Raw genomic sequence first — 6,115 nt, forward strand, 5'->3', positions numbered from 1 at the left:
GATTTTAACAAGTTGGAGTTATCTGATTAGTTTGAGTTTGTCCATTAGTTATTGTGTTTGGTTATAAATTTAGTTAATAGCTAGATATGTGATAGTATAAAACTAAATGGAGAGTAGGTATATACATGAGTGGAAGGAGTCATTTGTAACTGATCAGTAATTATGAACATCACAACAAGAAATGAAGTTGTTTTGTTTGTTGGCATTGAGTGAATTTAAACTACAGAAAAAGCAATGCAATCATAAACACATATGCATATGCAGTAGTAGAGTGTAAGTTTGATTTGAATATATATAGAGAAAGTAAAGAAGTAAAAGAATAATACTCCATTGAAGTTTGTTTTTGTTAGGAAGGAGGGAGATGGCAGTGAAAGTGTGAGTTATGCATCCGAATTCCCACATCGGGTGAATGAAGGAAGCAGGCAAGAGGGAGGCGAGTACAAAAGGGGAAGCCCACAGCTGTAAGAAGCATACCTTTCTCGGCCTTTTGGCTAAGATCAAGTGTAGTATCTGTTCTTATCAGTTTAATATCTGATATGTGGGCCATCGGCCCACTCGATATTAATCTTATTTTTTATGGGGGAAGGCCCGTTACAGTAGCTTGCTGCTGGGGTTCTTCATGCGTCGCCTTGGTCTTACACTACAGCCAAGGCCCGGCGCACCCCTCCAATACTCAGTTCAACTTTTAGACTCAATCCAGCAGAAACTAGTTACTAGTTAACAGAGTGCCAGAAAGATGAAACCCACTCCCCTAATTTCAACCATGTGGGAACACTCACTACAAGATAGATTTATAAAATCGTCTTGGGAATTCTTGACACACCAATGTGGGAACACTCAGAAACTAACTAAAATTTTCTTTTTAACTAACAGTTAAACCAACTTACTGTAATTGAACTTCTGCTCATGTCAAACAAAACTATCTACAACGAAATGGTTTCTTTCTAGTCCAACTTATTATGAATCTGTATAACTACATCCTGCTACCCCACACTTTGGATTGCCTGGCGCAATGCTCAGGTCAATGTTCATAGATTTGACTTAACTTTTAGACTTTAAAAGGCTTAAAGATTTCAAAGTCTTTGCTGTCTCATGTGAACCCACTCCCATATATAATTTCCACCATGGACCTGGCTTTTTATGGATTTCTTTCATGTTACAAATACGGTAACTAACAAGAGACTCAAAAACCAGTTGCTTTTAATGATATATATATATATATATATATATATATATATATATATATTTTTCTTCCGGAGATGAAACAAAACAAGGTTTATTATCACTCTGACAAACAAAAAATGTTTGAAGTAAAAATTTTAAAAAGTGGGTGTCCATCTGAGTCGGACTAGTCGGCAATATAGGCCTGAAGAGCCAAGACTTGTAATCCTTCCACTGTCAGAAGCGAGGGGTTGTCGCAGCTCTGTGAAGCCAGCCTAACGCATTGCCCCCTTCTCTAGGTTCCAAGAGACCCAAAGCCTTCGCTCAAGCCACTTGAACCAACTCTCGACTTGGAACGGGCAAGTCAAGTTACACACCACCAGACCCAACAAACTGGACCAAATCATAATCCAACCCACTTTGATACCCCCACTTGGGTTACAGGCAAACGTTACCAGGCCCGGTGATGAACCCTCTACAAGATGGATCTATAAATTCGTCTTGGAATCCTTCAAACACCAATGTGGGAACACTCACTGATATATACATAAACAAACTACATTTTCTTTTTTCTATATCAACAATTCCACCAACATATTGTAATTGGACTTCTCCTCGTGTTAAACAAAACTATCTACGACGTTAACGACATTGAGGGAATTTTGTTCTTCGAAACCATCACATGGTTTTTTTTTCTTCGGTCCAGCTTATCATCAACTTGTATGATTATCCTGGTACCCCACAAGCTTTGGATCCCAGTGGGTCGGAAAGACAATTAATGTGAAGATATGACGGCAACGTCCCTCTTACTTCTGAAAGCTTCGGGGGATGTTGTCTATGTTGTCCCACCAAAACATAACACCAACGCCAAATAGAAGCTTCATCTCGCAATGCCAATACCACCTTGTTAAATTTTGTAAATCGATAAAACTTTGACACGTAGAGATACAATGTGGGGTATCCGATAATTCTCATAAATGGGGCCACTACATCACAAGATATTTTTATACGATTGATATAACTCCGACACATAGAGGTACACACCATCACCGCTTCAATTCCTCTGAATGGGAAACGATGACGGTCATTAAACCACCAACGATAGACCCTCACCCACGAAAATCGTAGCATTTGTATTTGTATTAATTGAATCATTATTTGGATTTCATAGTGTCACACGCCCGTCATGCGATTTACTTTTTATGTAACAGAACTTGGTGTTTCCGTAATTCAAAATGATCATACTTCACACATCATAATAATACATAATATGATACAACTAACTGAGTATTCAGTTTATGTAGATCAAAACACAATACTCAGTAAACATGAAGCCTAAAATCTCATGGACTACAACATACCCGATGGAACATTTATGGACCGATCGGCCGAAAATGTATAAGCAATGAGCATGTTTAACACCAAACCCTAATGTCTACCTTATGGTCCTTGGTAGGCGCAATAGGTTTACGGTACAAAGTAATAAAAAAAACGCACCATTGACATGATGAATTGTGTAGAAATTTCTTTCTAAACGATGCCTTTTTTTAGATTCTTCTTCGATAATTATGGGATGTATCGACATATCAAAACAAACCCTACTTAACAACCTATGACCATTACCGAATTACAAATGGATTATTCGAAATGGATTTTTGAAAAGCTACATTATAAGGACATCCGTCTATAATGACTTATTTGTGTTAGTGTGACAATCCGAAGTTTGCTCCATCGCCATAACCCGTTTCCGTCCATAAAATTTATCTTTTTTGAATTGTTTCCGTTTAAGCTTTTAAATTAAGTCATTATTTTTGAGACTTCTATTATGACTTAATTGGTATCCAAACACGTTAGAAACTCGTGAAAACATCCCAAATTATTATTTAGAAAATTATTACTTACGACCACGTTGAGTTACGGCAAATTAATGGGGTACGACCAAAAGCTCCGTTTAACGTCGGTTTCGGGTAGAATTTCTGCGGGCCATAAACTCAACCCCTATATAACGGATTGAGTGACATCATTTTGAGGCTTTTTCTCTCTCTTAAAACACTTTCTCTCACTACTCTCTCTTTCTAAAAACTCGAGTTTGATCCAAAAAACCCCCTTTCAAGCTTCAATTTGGTAAGTAATATATCCTAGCTTGTTATTAAGCTTTCTTATCATGAAAATCTATGTTTGAATCACCCAAAACACTCAAGAACATGTGTTTAAGGTTTAAGAACCCTTCCAAAACCGTGAACACCCCTAAAGAGGGTTTTGAAGCCCCAAAACCCCTCCTAATCACTTCTAGTGCTTAGTTAAGACCTTTGGACTTGCATGCATGAGCTTAGGACCCCAAAATCGTACCAAATAATGTATGCACATGAGTTTACGGCCCAAGAACATGCTTGGACCGTAAACCCTCATTCATGGACCATAAACACCTTTTTAAGGTGTTATATTGCCCTTAAACACCTCCATAAGCTTCCATGAGCTTCCATGAGTGCATAGAACCTTATAATCCTTCAAGAAATGCACCAAATCATACAAAAATGGGACAAAATTGAGTTTACGGCCCAAGAACATTCTTGGACCGTAAACACTTCATCTTAGACCTTAAACTCATCCAATGGGTGTTAAAGTGCCCTTAACACCTTGTATGGCTTAGAAATGGGTCTAGAACTTAGTATGCTTAACTTTCAACCACTAAAACCCATGAATCATGGACAAACATGAGTTTACGGTTGTAAACTCATGTGTTTAAGGTAGTAAACTCCCAAGAACATCTTCATAGACCGTAAACTACTTTTCCAAGGTCAATTCAAGTCCCAATCACTTCCTAAGCCATGGAGTCAACCCTAGAACCTTCCTTTGTGCATTGTAATTAACCTAGGACCATCAAAACACATTAAGAATTGGTACATAAGAGTTTACGGCCGTAAACTCATAGTTTACTGCCGTAAACTCCTCAAATGGTCCTTAAAATGCCCAATCTCCCTTCCAATGCCACAAAACCAAGTCTAGCATCACCCCTAAAGTGTTTTAAGGCCATTTAGCAACCAAGAACACCCCCACCATGAGTTTACGACCGTAAAATCATGGTGAGTGGGTCATTTGGACCGTAAACTCCTAAAGGGTTTACTCTTGAAGAGTAAACTCCATATCCAAGCCATACTCGTCCATAGATGCTACCCGGGTCACTCCAAACACTTAAATTGAAGTGTTTACTCTTATTTAATTAATAAAACAAGGTCTAATTAGATAAAAAATTATGTATCTCTTCATATTACATAGGAACCTCGCGTGCTTTAAGCCCTGAATTGACATTTAGCATGCAACTGGCACATCTCTCGTCTGGTGAGTTCATACCCCTATGCCTTTTTCCGTGTTTTTCAATGTTTTCAGGGGGGAATACAAGCAAATTATAAATGTTTTCAAAACCTAAAACTTATGTACTTATATAAATATCTGGCTAACTTTTAAATATCTTTACCCCTTATGTATTATGCGGAGCATAAGAGATGTTTATTTGAATATAAATACATGCACTACAAGAAAAAAGGCCTTTTACGACGCTCATTGCGCGTCGTAAATGGCTCAGACGACGCGCAAATGCGTGTCAAGGAAGGCCATGTCATAAAGATAGACGACGCGCATTTGCGCGTCGTCTAGAGACGACGCGCATTTACGACGCGCATTTACGACACGCATTTACGACGCGCGGTTACGACACGCAATGCGTATCAAGGAAGGCCCTGTCATAAAGGAAGACGACACGCATTCGCGTGTCGTAACCTTACGACGCGCGTGTTAATGACACGCAATGCGTATCAAGAAAGCCCCTGTCAAGAAAGGCCATGTCATAAATGAAGATGACACACATTTTTGCGTATCGTAATTTTAAATTAAAAAAAAAAATTATTTATGGATTTACTTATTTTCATATTAAATTTGCATTTTATGTCACATAATGGAAAATAAAATACCATATACAAATAATACAATGCATTGCACAAAAGTTAATGTTATACAAATAATCATTCGAATAGTAGACAAATGTAATACTACAAATAATCATTCCAATAGTAGACAAATGTAAGATTTCAACATTTTTTATATAATTAACTAAATTATTAGCCAAATTTCCTAAAATACCAACATACTTTTCTATGAAGAGCATTAACACTATTCTTTTCCATCAAAAACTTCAAAACCTGCATAATTAATTTAATGTTTAATCAGCTACAGGTCAATAAGGTAGGTTTAAGCAAAAGAGGTTCATAGTAGTAAGATTTTACTTACCACTGTTGTTAATGACATTGAAAGAAGCAGCCCAACAAACACCCCCTCAGAAGGATTATTACTAAATGAAACCACAAACAACATTAAAAAGTCAAGTATTTTGTGACAACCCCGGAACCAGGGGCAAGGCTGTTTTTACCCATGGTATGACCTAATACATGATAATAAAGACTTGTTTAACAAAAAGAAAAATGATTTCTCACGTGACATCACTATTAAGAATTGATGAAAGAGGGTACTCCACACTGTATTGCCAACAAGCTTGACACCAACACCTAAAAGCTGGAAAAAACAATAACAGAAATAAAAATAAATGTAAGATTTGAGATAACAGATGCATAATTCACATGTCTACTTTTACCAATTTATTTTATGCAACATATATGCAGCTGACATGAATGAATTATACAACAAGTTAGGAGTAAAATAATGGATGGTTGCATATTTAGTATGATAAATAAAGAGATTTGTGGCATAAGGGTGCATAAATAATAAAAAGCAAAAAGGAAGAGGAAAGCTGACTTACATAATCAACAAATTTCTGAATTGGTGCTTTTAACATAATACATAAGAGTGGTCCCGAAGGGATAGCTGGCAGCAAAAAATCTCAGGCAAAAAAAATTCCAGGAGAAAACAGTTAGTACCTCAAAAGCAAAGGTTTTATAGGGTT

The 6,115-nt window shown here is 37.0% G+C and overlaps 1 long non-coding RNA gene and 1 other non-coding gene across 2 annotated transcripts; one reads left to right on the top strand and one right to left on the bottom strand.

Annotated features, from left to right (window-relative positions):
* Positions 1-470: 470 nt before the first annotated feature.
* LOC145056304 (U2 spliceosomal RNA) lies at positions 471-667 on the top strand. The gene has a single exon (XR_013685787.1). It is a non-coding gene; the product is annotated as a U2 spliceosomal RNA (small nuclear RNA).
* A 4,464-nt stretch (positions 668-5,131) lies between these two features.
* Positions 5,132-5,805, bottom strand: LOC145051588 (uncharacterized). Its single transcript, XR_013683717.1, has 3 exons — positions 5,649-5,805; positions 5,446-5,506; positions 5,132-5,357 (listed from the first exon to the last, which is right to left on the bottom strand). It is a non-coding gene; the product is annotated as an uncharacterized LOC145051588 (long non-coding RNA).
* Between the last annotated feature and the right edge of the window lie 310 nt (positions 5,806-6,115).

The sequence above is a fragment of the Lactuca serriola genome, chromosome 5 (genome assembly GCF_051521515.1).
Source record: "Lactuca serriola cultivar US96UC23 chromosome 5, Lser_US96UC23_V15, whole genome shotgun sequence".
Lineage (NCBI taxonomy): Eukaryota > Viridiplantae > Streptophyta > Magnoliopsida > Asterales > Asteraceae > Lactuca > Lactuca serriola.